General features: G+C 38.0%; 1 protein-coding gene across 2 annotated transcripts in view; it reads left to right on the plus strand.

Annotated features, from left to right (window-relative positions):
- The window catches only part of NAV3 (neuron navigator 3), a 648,555-nt gene that overhangs the window by 519,021 nt on the left and 109,101 nt on the right, over positions 1 to 20,433 (plus strand). The window lies entirely within an intron of this gene.

A 20,433-nucleotide genomic window follows, 5' to 3' on the forward strand; every position in this document is an offset into this window, starting at 1 on the left:
CCCCGTGACGTATTTGATATGCCAAAACACAGTAACAATTGTCACAATGGAGACATTACTGGGCCCGCTCGAGCAAATCCATGAACAATGGGAGGACAGTGACATGACAGTGATTTTACCCCTACACTCCAAAGGTACTTATCCCGACAAAACTGTGTGGGGAAGGGGAGGCGGTTATATTTGTATTTCCCTTTTGTTTTACTTTCTAATTTCTGTATCTTGAGACAAGCAATGATTCTAGTGTTGGAGATAGAGTTCTTTCATATCTGTATTGAATGTAGTTATTTCATACAGGGTTGAACAGAAAAAAATTGCACTGATACTGAATGTGGATACATAGTGGGTGAATATTGATGATCAACAAGAACCAAAGAGACAATTCAGGACATAGGCATTTGCCTTGTATGTGGTGGCCTTCAGCAGTGATCCTGGTTTGATCCCCCAGCACACCTGAATCAGGAATAAGCCTTAAACAATGCTGAACATGGTGAGCAACGTGGTGGTGGGCCCAATCACCTCTCCCCTGTCCCAATCCCAGAATCCTTCCTTGGGAGAGATAAGCCAACTAGTACAGGATAGAAGGGGCATGCATGTTCCTCAGAACCACATATGGCCCCCAAACACTGCCAAGAGTGATTCCTGAGAACTGATGGAGTTACTCCTGAAAGTAAAGGCAAGAAAGATCAGAGAAACACTTGATTTAGGAATGCTAAACTCTGTCACTCTTTCGAAACATTGGAGTCAAATAAGTCTTGTGTATTAATTTTGAACAAAAGAAGATAATAGTATATCTGCACTTTATTTCTTGGATTTTATTTAGTTTAAAAAACAGAAGGAGATTATGTATGATATTTTTTTATTGCCAAAATGAAATTTCCCAAAGTTATATAAACCCCATTGTTAAGATTGACCTATAACATTTGTATGTGTTCCTAACTTATTAAGCTTGCTATTTTAAAAAATGCTCTACCTTCCTTCAAGCAGATCACATTCTATTAAAAACCAAAAATAAATAAGAATTTTTATTTTGGAGAAAGAATTGCTATGATGAGAATTATTTAAATTGACTTATTTCAGAATAACAAGGAATGTTATTTGAAAGATCTATGTGTTTGAACGTTATTAAGGAGAGAGGTAATTTAACTGAGAATATGTAGCAGTATGAGAAGAATGTACATATTAAAAATGCATTAAGAAATATGTTGTTTAGTGAGACTCAGGGAAACAGAGAGTGCCAAGTACCTCCATATGACTATATGCAGAGAAGTCATGGAAAGCTAGCCAATACACAAGGAGCAAACTCTGAAGTCTTTGTGCCATGCTTCAGTTTGGGTTGATTTATTCTAGTTTTTGAAAATGCATTGGAAACTAAGCCCAGAGGCAAATAATAATAATAATAATAATAATAATAATAGTACTGTATAGCACTGTCCTCCCGTTATTCATCAATTTGCTCAAGCGGGCACCAGTAACATCTCACAACAAATTGTGAGACTTATTGTTACTGTTTTTGGCATATCGAATACATCATGGGTAGCTTGCCAGGCTTTGCCATGTGGGCGTGATACTCACAGTAGCTTTCCAGGCTCTCCGAGAGGGGTGAAGGAATATAACTGGGGTTGGCCCTGGTCGGCTGCATGCAAGGCAAGTGCCCTACTCGCTGTGCTGTTGCTCCAGACCAATAATAATAATAATTATCATTATTAGGAGACAATAATAGTCTACTGTCTTTTGTTGAGAACATTCATTCAGTAAGATAATGGCAAAGGAAATGAAAATATGCAAATGAAGGGAGCCTGTGTATATGTTTGAGATTGGTGAGCATTGAAACATAGGTTGAGGTCATACAAGATGGAATAATCTTGGTCTTTGTTTCAGTCAGATGTTGAATGTATGCAATACTGCCATGTGCAATTATACAGGTTGTAATCTATACAATTGCAATCTATACTTACAATCGTATTATGGTATAGCTGTTATCAACACCACAGTCTGCTTTCAAACCATGGCCCTGTGGACTTCTTAAAGCACTTTTTCTATTACAGGTTATTGACAGCTAAGAAGTCAACCATATGCAATATGGAAATGGAGTAGGATTGCTATAAATCCTACTGATAAATTTTATTTTATATTTTTGGCTTTTGAGGGTCACACTCAGCAATGCTCAGGGGTTATTGCTGGCTCTGCACTCAGGAATTACTCCTGGATTGCTCAGGGGACCATATGAGATGCTTGGGATTGAACCCAGGTTGGCAGCGTGCAAGGCAAATGCCCTACCTGCTGTCCTATTGCTCTGGCCCAAATTTTATTTTTTCATCCTTTAACTAGTAGTGGCCTGAGAAGAGTGTTTCATGTTTCTGAAGCTAAGTAGGGTGGCATTAAATCAATCCTTTGTCTGGAGTGATAGCACAGTGGTAGGGCGTTTGCCTTGCGCACAGCCAGCCCAGCCGAGCTGGGTTCGATTCCTCCGCCCCTCTCGGAGATCCTGGCAAACTACCGAGGGTATTCAATATGCCAAACACAGTAACAAGAAGTCTCACAATGGAGACGTTACTAGGCCCGCTTGAGCAAATCGATGAACAACGGGATGACAGACAAGAGAAAGGTAAAATTTATGGGGCTGGAGCGATAGCACAGCAGGCAGTACATTTGCCTTGCACACAGCTGACTTGGGTTTGATTCCCAGCATCCCATATGGTCCCCTGAGTAATTCCTGAGGGCAGAGCTAGGAGTAACCTCTGTGCATCGCCAGGTGTGGCTCAAAGAGCAAAAAAAAAAAAAAAGAAAAGAAAGAAAAGAAAAAGGTAACATTTTCATGGTCAGTCCCAGGAATCAGCACTGAATAGGATTTGTTCTAAACAATTACCTGGCTTCCTTCAAGTTTACCTGTTTTCATCTCTTGAGAAGAGCAGGGAATCATATCTCTGCCTGATCCCACACAAACTGAAAAGGAGTTACTTTTCCCTGTATCTGTACATCATTCTTTCTGTCAGACCCTTGTGTTTGCCCTCACCAAATCCTGGGAAATTGATTTCTGCTTGAGTGATATAAAAGCTCTCTGTTTGAGATGAAAGACTCCCCCATTTGTCAAAGTCTTCTTTTATTACTGGATTTCACATCTTTCTCCTGTTTATGGTCTAAACCTTTTCTGTTTTTTTTTCTACAGTCACTATGAAATTACAAAGTTATGACTAAGTTTCAGGCATACACTATTTCAACACCAGTCCCTTCACCAGTGTCCACCAATTTGCACACCTACCCCTCTTTGTCTTCCACCGACCACTCTGCCTCTACAAGGGGCATTTTGAAAAAATATATGCTTTGCATTGTGGCTTAACTGTACTGTTGCAGATAGGTTTTATACAAAACACTTAACAACCTTTCATCACTACCTCTCCCATTTGATCTTCTCTCCACAACATACAGTCCTCATCCCCTCCCTGTCCAATCATCCAGTCCCTTCAGGTGGCCTGTTTCCTACCACCAGTTCTCATGTTCTTTGTTTCCATTATCTTTGGGCATTCATTATTCCCAAAGTATGGGAATGATCTGAACCTTTTCAACTCCTGTCAGTCCCTTAACTCTTAACTGTGCCAGGATTCACTGACCTTTTTTGGTTTCTGCTGTTCAGCCCTTTAGTTGGGGACGTGTCCTTCATCTCTCTATTTGTCAACCATTGCTTCATCTCTAAATATTTCCATTTCAGAAGTCCTACTTCCTGTTTGGTGTTTGACAAGGTAATTCTGACTTAGGTATTGTAGTTTTGCTTCACCATCAATGACCACTAAAAACATCTGTGGGCTAAGTCTTCATCTGGAAGGAAACAGAAATCAAATGAAAACACAATTCAGGATCACAGGCGAGAGTTTAAGAAGTAAGATCATAGAGTTCAAGCAGCTGGCAATGTTACAGAACTGGAGACTGGTTAGGGGAAGCATCTGTTAGGAAATTGCAGTAAACTAATACACCTGGTCAGGGTAATATCAGCACCTTACTCTTCCTTTTCAGATATAACCGTTCCCTTCTAAGTCAAGTGGGATGCTTGCATTTCTCCTTTTTCTATAACCATGCATACAACACAAGGAGACAGCAGTTGGCCGCTTGTGGTAAGAAATATATAAATGGCCATTTTGAAAGTATGCCAGACAGGATCTTCTGCAAGTTTTCATTGTTACTGCTGCCATCTGTTGTTCTTCAGTGCTGAAATGTGAATTTTTTGGCAAGAATCTCTCTAATTATGAACTATCTTTCACCCCCTTCTAAAGATATTCACTTGCTAGAGCAGCTTTTTTTAAGGAATGTTACTTACCACAGCAGTGCTCTGAATGTTTTAAAATGAAAGGATCTGAAATATTTGTATTATAACATATTTTTATATATCTCAGAGGAAAATAATTTCTTTACTATTAATAATATTTCTCTCTAAAAGTAAAAATATTTTATTGAATTTTTACTTTAACGTATGTTACTGAAAGTAAGATAGCACAGAACAGATTTCTTTTTTTCAACTTCATTTGTAATTAGTTGTATAGCTAAATTACAGAGTTTTAGCTGCCCTCTTTGTCTATAATGTTTCTCTTTAATACCAGCCTTGAGATTATAGTAATTTGCATACTTCTGTCCTTCCAAAAGAGATAGCTAAAGCCAAAAATATTTCATGTAATAATGGCAGTTTTTAAGAGGGGAGACAACTGAGGATTAATAGCTGTGACTGCTATTTATTAAGTAAAATGCCTTAGACATTTTGAGAGTCTGTGAAGTTTTTGAAGTTAGAAACACATTTTCCACATTATAACAAAAGTCTTATCTATTATAGCTTTATTACAGTGATATCACTCAACTGTTTCAGGCACTAATAAATTGCATTACTTTTAGAATGGTAAATAACTTTGAGTACTTTTAAAAACATGCAGTGTATTGTGGTGGGTGGAGTTTGGGAAAACTATTATTGCAAGTAGTACTCCTGACTTCACTCAGGGATCACTCCTTTTAGTGCCAGGAATCCAACCAGGGTCATAAAAGGCAAGTGCCCTCACCACTATGCTCTCACTTTATCCATGAAATATATATTTTTAAGTTAGAGGATTCCTATAAACATACCTGAGCATCTTTCCAATAATATGTACATAGGTTTTACAGCAACAGTCAATAAATAGCTCAATGGAGCACATTCAGTAGTTGTTGAAAAATTCCTAATATGCCCCATATATTAAAACTTGACAAGTGAACTGCAATAATAAATGGTCTCATAAATTTACTGGCTGTTTATACAAATTTTTCAACTTACTACAACAGTGAAATATAAAAGAAAAAGGAGTAGGAGAAATTAGATGCACTTAGGTTTTTTGGGAAAAGAGCTAAAATTGGCAAAAATATTTTTTTTTTTTGCTAGAAAGAGCCTAAAGCTTTTTTTTTATTTACAATATTTTGTGCTTGGGTTTCAATTATACAATGATCAGATACCCATCCCTCCACCAGTGCCCATTTTTCACCACCATGGATAATATCCCTCCCACCCCCATCCCCCTATCCCCCCCTGTCTCTGTGGCAGGGCAATCCCCTGTGTTCTCTCTCTCCTTTTGGGTGTTGTGGTCTGCAAAAGAGGCATTGAGTGGCAAACATGTTCAGTCCATAGTCTACTTTCGTCATGCATCTCCCCTCCTGGGAGGATCCTCCAAACATCCTTTATTTGGTGCTCCCTTCTCTATCTGAACTGCCCTTTCCTCTAGGATACCCGGCTGGCCTCTAAGTTATGGAGTAATCCTCCTGGTGCTGATCTCAGCTATTCTTGGGTATTAATCTCATACTTTGTTACTTTATATCCCCCAGATGAATGCAATCTTTCTATGTCTATCCCTCTCTTTCTGACTCATTTCGCTTAGCATGATACTTTCCATATTGTACTACTTGCATGTAAATTTCATGACTTCATCTTTTCTAATAGCTACATAGTACTCCATTGTGCAGATGTACCAAAGTTTCTTTAACCAGTCATCTGTTCTTGGGCATTCAGGTTTCTTCCAGTTTCTGGCTATTGTAAAGAGTGCTGCAATGAACAAACAAGTGCAGATGTCAATTCGACTATACATTTTTGCCTCTCTGGGATATATTCCCAGGAGTGGTATCGCTGGGTCAAATGGGAGCTCAATTTCTAATTTTTTGAGAATCGTCCATACTGTTTTCCAGAAGGGCTGAACCAGTGGACATTCCCACCAACAGTGAAGGAGTGTCCCTTTCTCGCCACATCCGCGCCAGCATCAGTTGCTTTTGTTCTTTTGAATGTGGGCCAGTCTCTGAGGTGTGAGATGGTATCTCATTGTGGTTTTGATCTGCATCTCCCTGATGATTAATGATGTAGAGCATTTTCTCATGTGCTTTTTTGCCATTCGGATTTCTTCTTTGAGAAAGTTTCTGTTCATTTCATTGCCCCATTTTTGGATGGGGTTGGATGTTTTCTTCTTGTGGAGTTTAACCAGTATTTTGTATATCCTGGATATCAACCCCTTGTCAGATGTGTATTCAGTGAATATCCTTTCCCATTCTGTAGACTGTCTTTGTATTTTGGTCACTGTTTCTTTTGAGGTGCAGAAGCTTCTTAGTTTAAGATAGTCCCATTTATCTATCTCTGTTTTCACTTGCTCGGCCAGTGGCGTGGCATCTTTGAAGATACCATTAGCTTCAATGTCATGGAGGGTTTTGCCAACTTTATCTTCAATGTACCTTATGGTTTCTGGTCTGATGTTGAGGTCTTTAATCCATTTTGATCTTACTTTTGTACATGGTGTTAGGCAGAGTTCTGAGCCTATTTTTTTGCATGTAGCCGTCCAGTGATGCCAACACAATTTATTAAAGAGGCTTTCCTTACTCCACTTCACATTACTTGCACCTTTATCAAAGATTAGATGAGCATATGATTGAGGGGAGATGTCAGTGTATTCAACCCTGTTCCATTGGTCTACAGTTCTGCCTTTGTTCCAGTACCATGCTGTTTTAATTGTTACTGCTTTGTAGTACAGTTTGAAGTTCGGGAGGTTGATTTCTCCCATTTTCTTTTTCCCAAGAATTGCTTTAGCTATTCGTGGGGGCTTATTGTTCCATATAAATTTCAGAAGTGTTTGCTCCATTTCTTTGAAGAATGTCATGGGTATCCTTATAGGGATTGCATTGAATTTATACCATGCTTTCGGTAGTATTGCCATTTTGACAATGTTAAGTCTCCCTACTCATGAGCAGGGGATATCTTTCCATTTCCTCATGTCCTCTTTTATTTCCTGAAGTAGCGTTTTGTAGTTTTCTTTGTACAGGTCCTTTACTTCCTTAGTTAAGCTGATTCCTAGGTACTTGATTTTCTGGGGCACAATTGTGAACGGGATTGTTTTTTTCATGTTGCTTTCTTCTCTCTCACTGTTTGCGTATAGGAAAGCCATGGACTTTTGGGTATTGATTTTATAACCTGCAACTTTACTATACGAGTCTATTGCTTCTAGGAATTTTTTGGTGGAGGTTATTGGGTTCTCTAAGTAGAGTATCATATCATCTGCGAATAGTGAGAGCCTGATTTCTTCCTTTCTTACCTGCATGCCCTTAATATCTTTTTCTTGCCTAATCGCTATTGCAAGTACTTCCAGTACTATATTGAACAGCAGTGGAGAGAGTGGGCATCCCTGTCTCGTCCCTGATCTTAGAGGGAAGTCTCTCAGTTTTTCCCCATTGAGGATGATGCTTGCTGTAGGCTTGTGGTAGATGGCTTTAATTATGTTGAGGAAGGTCCCCTCTATACCCATTTTGGCTAGGGTTTTCATCATAAAGGGGTGCTGGATCTTGTCAAATGCTTTCTCTGCATCTATTGATATAATCATATGCTTTTTATCTTTTCTTTTGTTGATATGGTGGATTATGTTGATTGATTTTCGAATGTTAAACCATCCTTGCATCCCTGGGATGAATCCTACTTGGTCATGGTGTATGATCTTTTTGATGAGTAGTTGGATTCTATTTGCTAGTAGTTTGTTGAGGATCTTTGCATCTGTGTTCATCAGGGATATCGGCCTGTAATTCTCTTTCTTTGTGGTATCTCTGTCTGCTTTTGGTATCAGTGTGATATTTGCTTCGTAGAAACTGTTCGGAAGTGTTTTTGATATTTCAATTTCGTGGAAAAGCTTAAAGAACATTGGGAGTAAGTCCTCTTTAAAGATTTGGTAGAATTCACTAGTGAATCCATCCGGGCCAGGACTTTTGTGCTTGGGGAGACTTTTTATTACCATTTCAATTTCCTTGATGGTGATAGGTCTGTTCAGGTATTCCAGGTCTTCTTGGTTCAGCCTTGGGAGTCTGTAGGAGTCTAGGAATTTATCCATTTCCTCGAGGTTTTGATGTTCCGTGGCATAAAGCTTCTCAAAGTACTCCCTGAGGATCCTCTGAATTTCTGTGGTTTCTGTTGTAATGACCCCCTTTTCATTTCTGATTCGGTTTATTAGGGTTTTCTCTCTCCCTTTCTTTGTGAGTTTTGGCAAAAATATTTTTAACTTGAGACAGCATGGGAGTACAGTGGGTCATGCACTTGCCTTGCATGCAGCCTACCCAGGTTGGATTCCTGACAACACATATGGTTCCCCAAGCATGGCGAGGACTGATCCCTGAATCCAGAGCAGGGGTAAGCCATCAGCACCACAAGGTATGGCCCAAAAGGCAAACCAAAGAAAAGTTTTGTGTGTGTGTGTGTATATATATATATATATATATATATATGGAAAAATAATTAAAACAGTTTTTAATATGTGAAAATGTAAAACAAATACATTGTTGAACTCCATTGGAAAATCATATAAAGAACATTAGCCAATTCATAGACATAAAAATAGGTTACAAACCTACAAAAAATCTAGCCTCATTGTTTTATAGGTGTTACAAGACAGTAGTGAGAAACTAGTTTATAGTTTTAAATATTGAATGAAAGACTGGAGCAACAGAACCTAAGTAGAGTAATTGCTTTGTACAGGGATAACCTGGGTTCTATCCTATACACCACATATGGTCCTTTGAGCCCCAACAGGAGTGCTTGATAAGCACACAGTCTGGAGTCAACCCTGAGCACCACTGCATGTGCACCCCCCAAAATAAATAAATAAATATTTTAATTACTAACTGGAGAAAATATCATTGCAAGTTTTGGTATCTTAACTATTGGCATTCTTATGTGACTGATAGGAGCACAAAATGGTATGATTTTCCACAATTAAGCTGCAACTTCAGTATTAATATTTAATACTGTGAATGCTTGCTTTCTTTCCAAAAATTTATCCGAGCAAAAAAATTGTAAGTGTAGCCAAATATTTATATGTAAAACTCATAACAATGTTACTTTTAATGCTAAAAAATGAAATATATTGTAGCCTAAAATGGAAATGGTTAATTATGTAAAATTCATATAATTATGTAAAAATATTAACATAAAATTATAAGGTAATATTAAATGAATGAAGAGGGTAAAAATATATTACGGTCAGCGGCCAGAGAATTAGTATAGGGTTTAAAGCATATGCCTTGCTTGTAGTTGACACTGACTTGATCTGCAGCAACACATGTGATCCCTCAAGCACTGCTAGGAATAACCCCTGAGCAGAAAACCAGGAGTTATCCCTGGGAACTTATATTTGTGTCTCAAAACACAAACAGAAATATTTTAGTCAGCATAATCTCAGTGAGGACAATTTATAAATAAAATATAATTAGATAATAAGTGAACAAAAGTCATCAAAATATTAATGGTGAGAACTTATGGGTAGATCACAAGTTATTTACTTAGTCTCTTTTGCATGCTTGTGAGTTACCTAGTTTTTAACAATGAACATTTACTAGTTTCTAAGTTAATTTTTTTTTTATTTATTGAATCACCGTGAGAACAGTCACAAAGCCTTTCAGTTCAAGTCTCAGTCGGTCATACAATGATCAAACACCCGCCCCTTCACCAGTGCACATTTTCTACCACCAAGAACCCCAGTATACCCCCCTCCCACCCACCCCTCACCTGTGTGGAAGATTTCTACTTTACTCTCTCTCTCTCTCTCTCTCTCTCTCTCTCTCTCTCTCTCTCTCTCTTTCTCCGTTGATCACATTCAATATTACAACAAAAGACCCAACATTGTTATTTGGAGTTTTCCCCAACATTCAGACCTGCCACAAAGACATCATTAGAAAATATCTGTTCTATTGCTGATTATGAAGAGCCTATGATGCTGCGTGTTCATAATAGTGACCATGTGAATTTATTTTAGTAATAAACCTAGAGGGATTACTGCCAGAAGCCCCTGGGTTCTGAGATTGGTATGTGTGCCTCTGGGATAATGGTCGGTCAGAAGCCAGAGGATCCATTTGAGGGTGGCAACCCAGAGCATTGTCATGTCGGGGAGCAGGGCCAATTCCTCCCCCATCCCATGAAACCCCACATGCCTCGTCAATGTAGTCTCATACCTGGCTGTTTCTTAGGCTCTAAAAGATGCAGGCTACCATGTCACCACCACAAAGGGGGACAGACAGAGGGACAGACACCCTTCCCCTCCCAGGACAACATAGCACCATAGTTAAATATGCAATCCATATGTATTTTGGTTGGGCATTATCTTTTTCTCAGATTTTCCCACCACCACTCAAGCCTGATTTTCAGGGACAAATACTAGATCATTTACTTTCCATTGATCACTTTGCATATCAGGAAATGTCGTGCGGTCACATAAGCGACCACACAGTTTGGAAAAATGTCCTGGTACCCGCATTCCAGAGCCATGCTTATAGAAGCTCATGGTCACCGGGATTCCATCTGGAGAAGGCGGGGAGACAGCACCTACCCGATCTGGGACCTCCTGGTGATATCGGCTCTGGATGAGGCCTGGAGAATTCTCTGGGAGCTGTGGGGCCCGCCAGCTGTTTTTTTTTTTTTTCTTCACTGCTGTGTGCTGTAAGATGGCGCTGGGGGTGGATTGTGGGCGTGACTTCCAGAATCAGAGGTAGCCTGGGAGCTGGGGCAGCCCCATTGCAGTTCGGAAAAAAGTCCTGGTACCCGCATGCCAGAGCCATGCTTATAGAAGCTCTCTAAGTTAATTATTAGAAGAAAAACAAACCTACCAAATGAATTTCTGAGTTGAAGTTTGTATATGTCATATTTATATTTTGGGCGTGTCACAAGTACAAAATTTTAATTAAAACTTCATATAGCTTTGGTTTTAGCCTTTATAACAATATCATAAAAGTGATCATTGGGATGAGCTAGAAAAAACATGGGAGCAATGTCCTAATAATGTATTTAAGCAAAGATTTTTTATAAGATTGTTTGTCTCATGATTTTAGCTCAGTAATGAAAATAGATATTTCTATTTTCTGATCTTCCTCAAATATTTTGGACTGCATGCATTCATTTCAAACGAGCATCACTCAGCACATTTAGCTCAGCCTATCTAGGGATTTTTTTTAAATAAAGACCAAGAAAATTTTTTTTATTTTCTTTTTTTCCCTATCAGTAGAATAGCACCATGAATCTTCATTATTTAATTTCTCAAAATAAATGAAATGAAAAGGTTAGTTTATACAGTTTATTGACTGGTCTCCAAACATCAAAACAGGCATGGTATTAATGTTTATCAATATAAATTTTGCACAGTTAAGTAGCATTTTGTGCACAGTAAAAGTAATGAAAAGGCAGGGCCAGGCGATAGTACAGTGGTTTTGGTACATACTTAACATGTGTCCAACTGAGATGTGATCACCAGCACCACAGATTCTACCAAACACTGCTGCTATGACTCTGGATGCCACCAAGCACCACTGGGGTGTCCTGAGTGATATAACCTGGCACCATAGTTCCAGAACAGGCATCAGAGGGCCAGAAGAGCATGATACACTCAGTCCTTGCATTGGACCCCCTGTCTGTTGAGCCTGGGCTTCCTGAGCAACACTTGGGAGCCTTAAGAAAAATAATCTTTAAAATAGTAAAAATGCAAAGATTTTCACCTTCTATTTTCAGCTAGTGCTAGATTATCTGGGTTAAACACTTACACTATGGTATAGTAAATTATAGTATTCTTCCCTTGATGTATGAAAATAATAGTGTTAAACACAGACATGGGATTAAAATTATGGGTTGAGTCCTCTTATTATAAAACATAATTAAAATTATGTTATACTGATCCCGCCCACATGACAGCCTGGCAAGCTACCCGTGACATATTCAATATGCCAAAAACACTAACAAGATGTCTCACAATGGAGACTTTACTGGTGCCCACTGGAGCAAATTGATGAACAACGGGAGGACAGTGCTATAGTGCTACTTTTCAAAAACACATTATTTTCTTAATTATGAAAAGTTATGGGGTTCAGACAGTAGGCAACAAATCATAGAGGGATATATATAATGTATATATATATATATATATATCCCTCTTTCTCCCTCTCTCTCTATATATATCCTTCTAGCCCAGCAAGCTACCAAGAGTATCCTGCCCACACAACAGCCTGGCATCCTATGGCATATTCAATATGCCAAAAACAGTAACAATAACAGGTCTCATTCCCCTGACCGCCAATATGGCAGAGTTGGGAAGACGAGTAAGGAGAGGCTGCTAAAATCTCAGGGCTGGGACGAATGGATACATTACTCAAGCGATCAATGAACGACAGAATGACAGTGATACAGTGATTATGAAAAGGTAGTATGCAAGTTGTCTAACCTTTCTGTCATAGCAACTAAAAGAACTCCCTGAATCTTTGTAATACCATGTAATACCAATGCTCATTTGCTTTGTTTATTAACCAACATGAACCAATCAATTCTCAGACTTGATTGGATCTTCTGCAATTCATCTTGATTATGGCCATCTTTCCGGGAGTTAGCATCTGATCCCATCAAGGCTTATTGCCATAAAGTTTCCCCATTTTACATACAATCGCAAGTCTAGATCTCCAGTATTCGTGACCAACCAGTTATAATTGGGCCCAACAGCCATCCTCAGATCCAGTAATTGCTAAGATGGTCCACAAAATCCAGGGAAACATCTGCTTCTATTTAGGGATTTTATGTTTCTTTTCTTTTGGCGGCAGAAAGGTTCGTAAGTGGTGTTCAGGAAATTCAAGGGCCTCTCCCAGTAGTTTCCAGGGTTCTACAGAGATGCACCTGGCTGGGTTCAGGAAGCTGGCTCAGTCTACATATCCACACACATTCTAATAACTGTACTAACCCTCCCAGCCCTCTTCTTTGTAGGAGAGTCTATTGAACTGGATGTAAATCAACAATCTATTGAAAAGGAACATTGGGTAAGGAATAGGGAAGGTGCACAAAGCTTTTATGTTCTCTTTGGGCATGTCACTTCTTTGGTATCTCCATGTGTTTACCTACCTGAAATCTTCTTGAACCCTGTAATAAGTAGAATTTGATGGAGGCCTCATCAGATAGATATGGTTCGTTATTAATCAATGTTTAGTTATCCCTTCTTGGAAGATAGAATAAGGATAAATTGAAAAAATAATCCAAGGACCTATTTTCTAATCATTCCTTTCTTCTAACTCTTAAAATATGAACAAAGTCGTGGATGTGGTAAAAAGTCATTGAGCTCTCCAGTAGCCAAGCAAGTATTACCTTTTCACAGCAATGATCAGAATATTCCAAAGATTTAGAGACTTTGGTTCAGTAACTGGAGTTAAAGACTAAATATTAAGAAACTGATCTTAAGATCTCTATCACTCAAAAAATTGTAAGATTTTTAGGAGTTGTACAGTAGGAAATTGGTATGAGATCAAATATATAATTGCTTATAATTGCATATTAACCAAAAGGAAATCATATAATTTATACTTCAAAAAGTGTGTTAAAACTACCTTCCTTAATTTGATTGTAGTTCACACATCAAAAATAAAGAGTATTGGGCTACAGAGATAGATCAACCTGGTGCTAAATCATTTATTCAAACACCAACTAAACTACAGTTAATGACCACTGGCAGAATGAAATACCGTAGAAGATTCCAGAAAAGTCACTTTGTAAACAGCAATAAAAATGAATATACTTTAGAGATTGAATTGACTTTTTAGAATGAAATCAGCTTTTATATAGTGATGCCATTTTTTTACTCAGATTTTTTCAAGACTTTCTTAATGACTTCTTTTTTTCTGGGAAATAGATTTTTTCTATAGAAATGCCAAATAAATATTTGTTGAAGTACATCACACTGCTTTCCATCAATGACCCTGAAATAATATAGAGTTCATACACTTCAATGGTTGCAGGGCTCAAACTTGGCAGGTATTGCCTTTGTATCTGCTGATTGAAAAAAAGGCATGTTTTCTGTGTAGATCTTAGTGATTTTATGCTCATTATTTTTGAGTGGATACTTTTAATACACTAGAACCAAAGTACAAACCTGAATAATAGATTCTCAGTATTTTTTCATTTATATGGTAAAGATCTTTGGGTTTAAATAATTTAAGAATACTTGTTCTGTTGATAGCATAAATACCTATATTAATATTACACATTTGACTTATAGTTCCATAAAGAATGACAATGAAAAACTAAACACTAGAATGTGGTAGATTTTTAATAGTGATAGCTTCATCTTCCTTCATATTCTCTTAATTATATTTGAATTAATTAAAATATACAATTATTCTATAGAAAACAAAGTATTTCACAATGCCTTTTCAGCAATTCTGATTGTTGGGGGGAAAATTCTAAACAATAATGGTGCATCTTTTGTCGAAATAATGAATGTAATTAATGTAGAGAAGAGGTAAGTAGAAATCATCTGCCTCACAGGCATTGGGAGGGGTGGGAGGGGGGTATATTGAGGTTGTTGGTGGTGAAAAATGAGTACTGGTGAAGGGAAAGGTGTTTGATCATTGTATGACCGAGACTTAAACCTGAAAGCTTTGTAACTTTTCCCACAGTGATTCAAAAAATGAATATAAGAAGAAAAAATAAATAAAATTATGAAAAAAAAAGTAAGGTGGAGTTCATGTCCAATTCAATCAGCTATTCAGTGGATGAATAAATAGCAGTACTCCTACATAAAAAATATATATACAATTAGGGTATAATTACAAAATTATTTACAATAATTATTTGGCTAATATTTTCCCTCTTAGAAAAAGAAACAAGAAAATAAGGATTTCGTATATAATGTTTATTTTTTAGCTAGTCTTCTGGGTGTGAATTTTGAGGTGAGCATGGGGCTCAATACAATATCAGATAAATAAAATAAACCCACAATACTATTGAGCTATTAATTAAGCAATAACATATAAATATTAAAGGAAAGCTTAAGCAATCATCTCTTCTTAGAGTACTTAGTAATCTAGTGTATATGTAAATTATAATTTTCCAGCAGTCAACTGGCTAATTTTATTTTCTGATTTACATAGGATAATTTTCTTTTTTTTTTATAGTTTTCTACCATTCTAAGTTTTGACATACATTTCGAAAGTGAAATATTACTGGCACCACAAGTATTCCTGCTCTTAACTATTGGCAATCACTCATTTGTCCTGCATTTATATAGTTTTGCCTTTCCTAAAATATCACATAAATGGGAAGAATATAAAATATGTTAAGTTTTGTTCATAGTACTTCAAAACTGGAAACAAACAGCACAAAGATAAATAAAAGCTATATGGAGAAGATAAAAAAATTGCAAGTGTTTACCTTTTCTAGATCATAGAGAAAAAAAAACTTAGAAGAGTGAGTGACAAGGAGGTAGCTCAAAGGATTGACGTGTAGGAGTTCCAGTTTGAGTCCTCAACAGCAGTGGCTTCCCAAGTACTACCAGGAGCAACTCCTGAGCACCAAGCTGGTAGTAGCCCTTCAGCACCACTGGGTGTAGCCAAAAAGCAAAACAAAGTTTAGAAGAGTGAACTCTATAATTTGAAAGAAATTTTAAAAAATCCCTTTTTATGAAGAATATATGTAAGAATTCTTAACTACAAAACAAAAGTACATAGAAAATATTTTGATGAGATTGAGACCAACTACTCAGAGCCTATTATAAATAATAAAGGCCCTCCCGTTGATCGTCGATTTGCTCGAGCGGGCCCAGTAACGTCTCCATTGGAGACTTTGTTGTTACTGTGTCTGGCATATCGAATACTCTCAGTAGCTTGCCGGGCTCTCTGAGAGGGGCGGAGGAATCGAACTCGGGTCAGCCATGTTGGCTGCGTGTAAGGCGAACGCCCTACCCGCTGTGCTATCGCTCCAGCCCAGAGCCTATTATATGACTAAATTATAATTTTAGCTTAAAATAATTTTCTGTAATTTTTCAAGTTAACTGAATAAGTAAGATTAATTTTTTTCCTGGTTGTAGAGAATTCTTATGTTTCCAAAATTAGAAAATAAAATATGTAACTTATTTATTAGGAAAATAATGTCATCGATTAGATTTGTTTCTTTTTTTGGCAAGTACATGATAAATTTTTAAAAAATCTTTATTTATATTGGGTTAGTATTATAATTTTCTTGTATAGAAGAAATATTTTCAAGTTGTTGTAAAACAGTATTATTCATGTACCCAACATATGCTGTACAATAGTAGGAACATGTGATAATGTGCTGGGATAATAAATATAAGTAAAATAAAATCCATTACTTTAGGTCATTGTGATTATTGCCAAGAAGATAGAAAAATCACAAAAAGTGGTATCACAAAAAGTGGTAATGACATGAGATGCATGCTAAAAATTGTGCTAAAACTATTCCTATAAATCTGTACAAAATTTGACAGGACTAATCCATTTTGACCACAGAAAATAGTTGAGGTATTCCAGAATAAAACCACCAGAATAACACCATAAAAGTAGTCAAGGAGGCAGAGGGGTAGCTTGGTTAAAGGCAGGGTTTAGAAACAATCTAATAATGATAAGAACTTAATGTTCTGGCCAAAGTATAGGTAGGGTATGTAGAGTTTATGGTTAAACTCACCATGGGGGCCCCAGGTGAAAATCATAAAAAACATGGGCAAACTGGTACAAGGAGTCACAGGAAGGAAAGAAGTTCAGCGGAGCCCATGTATGAGAAAAGGATGAGAAAAAGTAGCTTAGATTATACTTGTCAGGATGCATACATTTATGTCTACATAATTTATATCATGCATTCTTTGTGTAAAATAGTATATATATGTTTTATAATGTAAATATGAAAAATGAGAGCATTGTAAAATTAAATGTATATTTAAAATTATGAGTATGTTGATTGATAAACTGTGTAACTAAAACTGACCATGATTCACTTAAGGAAGTTAATCATATGTAAAGGCAGAGATGACTGGGCGACTGGTCTCTTAGAAGCCAGAGTCCCCAGGTTTCACTTCTATTCACATATCTGACCCTTGGAACTGAAGGTCAGGTATCTGCTAGTGCAGATCAAAGGGCAAAACTAACTGGTAAAGAACATAAAATACCTTTTCATCTGTGTTTGACTAAAGATTATTTTCCTCACTTGTGATCCTACTGGATCATATGATAGTTCCTATGTTCCATGTCATAGCCCTTTACTGGAGATTTGTAAATAGGAGGTTTGGGGGAGGATCTGAAGATAGGCTTTTTGTACAGTTTACCCAAGCAGTTTATCTTGTGCGATTTTGTGCCCTTGACGTTACTACCAACACTCTAGATTCCTCTAGTGTCACACCCGCCCCGTTGCCTGTGGAAGTGCCAACTACTTTGAGAAGCACTAATCTGAACTTTCATACTGTGAGATTCCCATTCTCTTTGAGGTACTACTGTGTAGGTTAACAATTCTTCGCCTGGTTCATTGATGACTGCCTAGGGATTGCCACGTTGGCTTGCATGGGAAAATTAGAATTAGCCCATTTATATATTTGCCTTTCTATGAAGGCAAAAGGCTGCAGAATTTGAGATAATTTTCCTAATACAACAATGAATTGCTAGTGTGCTCCCTGGTATAGGCTTTTACTATTTTAGAATCTATTGTTTTGGCAAAGCAGTCTGTGTAGATTGCTATTCAGGAGTGTAACATGACCAACAGGTGAAGATTTGGACATTAATTCAGCTTTAGTAGAAAAGAACAATCAAAGGTAAAATTGATCAAAATTTACTGAAGAAGGATATATTTTATCACATATCATAAAAAATAAATACCCCCCCTCAATAAATCATTCTCTAACTCTTGAAGATTGAATCTCAATCTAAACGAGTTAGACAATGATTGAAAGCTGTTACAAAGCTAGAATAAAGAATGAAGAATAAAGAATAATGTGCCAGTTCTCAACAAACTCAGGGTTTTGTTTTAATTTTTGGAACAAATTATAAATTTTATCACTTGATCACTTGACATCCCAGTACTCATAGATTTGCTCCAGCGTGTGCCAGTAACATCTCCTTTTGTCCCTGTCATGTGCTCGTGTAGCCCAATGGCGTCTGTTTGCTCCAGGAACATGAAGGGCCTCAAACTGATTATTCCGGGTCTTGATGAAGAAGTCTGACCATCTCATAAGTGGGCAGCCATGCAGTCTTTTGATGTCCCATGGAATCTGGTTGGTAATGGCTCTAGTCCAGTGGTCATCTCTGAATTGCATTAAATGTCCAGCCCATCTGATTTTCGATGCCTTGGCAAACGAGACAGCATCCCTGATTCTCTATCGTCAAAGGAGGTCAAAACTCCAGGTTCTTTCTCTCACTTGAGTGAAGCGGGATACTCCAAGCATAGCTCTTTCGATTCCTCTTTGGGAGACCCAAATAGCGTTCTCATCCTGTTTTCACAGAGTCCAGGTCTCTGAGGTGTATGTTAATGCAGGAAGAACAGTGGAATAGAAGAAATGTGCCCAGAGTCGGAGGTTCTTCATCCTCTTAGCTATTTCTTTGAACTCTTGAAGGTGATCCAAGCTGCTTTCTTCCTCCTGTGCAACTCAGGTTCCATGCCATTCGTCATGTTGAGTTCTTGACCTAGGAACACATAACTGTGGGTTTTGTGCCCACATAACTGTTGCATTCGGAGATGTTCATTCCGTTGAGAGCAAATGGAACATCAGGAACGAGTCCTTTTAACATAAACATTGTCTTTGTGAGATTCAGCTGTAGTCCGACTTTTCCACACTCACAGTTGAAGTCGGCCAGCATTTGTGCTGCTTGGCTAATGTTTGGTGTTATTAGAACAATGTCATCAGTGAAGCGGAGGTGGTGTAATTGCCGACTGTCTATCGTCACTCCCATTTCTTCCCATTCCAGTCATCACATGACGTTCTTGAGGGTGGCACTGAAGAGTTTCATTGAAATGGTATCAACCTGCCAAACCCCTCTCTTGACATTGATGGTGACTTCCTTGTAGAATGGTGAGATCCTGGTAGTGAATCTATAATACAGCTCACGGAGGATCCTGATGTATTAAGTTTGAACACCCTGTTGGCTAGGGCTTCAATGACCACTTCAGTCTCAACAGAATCAAAGGTCTTCTTTAAATCAATGAACGTTAGACAGAAAAGGGAAGAACAGCAGTGCTGGCTGATGCAGCAGAAACTGGGAAAAGCATTCACAATGCCTGCCTGTCCTTCGCCAACTACAAGACCAAGATGATTGCCCTCCGACATCCTGATGGATCAATCACATCTTTCAGAAGGGCAATGGAGAAGATTATTCATGACTTCTACTCAGATCTCTTCAATAGCCATGTATTCAATAGCCCACATACCAAATTCTGCAGGATGGATATGTCATTCCCAATATTCTCTCTTCCAAAATCCAACACACCATTTCGTCGGTAAAGAAGTGAACAGCACCTGGCCCAGACAAGGTCAGATCCGAATACCTGAAGAACCTACTGTCAGTACTCATGAATATACTGGCTTGGGTCTTCACACACTATCTGTCTGAATGCAAGGTTCTGTCCCAGTGGAAAACCAGCAGGACTGTACTACTGTACAAGAAGGGAGACATCCACAACTTTAACAACCATCGCCCGATCTGCCTGTTGTCTGTCGTCTACAAGCTGTTCACTCGAGTCATCCTGAATAAGATTGGCAGAACACTAGATGAAGGACAACCATGTGAGCAAGCCAGGTTCTGAAAAGGATACCACAAGACCAACCATGTCCACACTGTAACCATGCTTATTGAGGTTTCTCCGGAGTTCAAGATGCCGCTCTGCACTGTTCACAATAGCCAAAATCTGGAAACAACCCAAGTGCCCTAGAACAGATGACTGGTTAAAGAAACTTTGGTACATCTACACAGTAGAATACTATGCAGCTGACAGGAGAGATTAAGTCATGAACTTTGCTTATAAATGGATAGACATGGAGAGTATTGTGCTAAGTGAAATGAGTCAGAAAGAGAGGTAGAGACATAGAAGGACTGCACTCATTTGTGGAGTATAAAACAACATAACATGAGGTTGACACCTAAGGATAGTAGATACACGGGAGGACAGATACAGTGTTCCAT

The sequence above is a fragment of the Sorex fumeus genome, unplaced genomic scaffold (assembly GCF_029834395.1).
Source record: "Sorex fumeus unplaced genomic scaffold, SorFum_2.1 ptg000003l, whole genome shotgun sequence".
NCBI classification, from domain to species: domain Eukaryota; kingdom Metazoa; phylum Chordata; class Mammalia; order Eulipotyphla; family Soricidae; genus Sorex; species Sorex fumeus.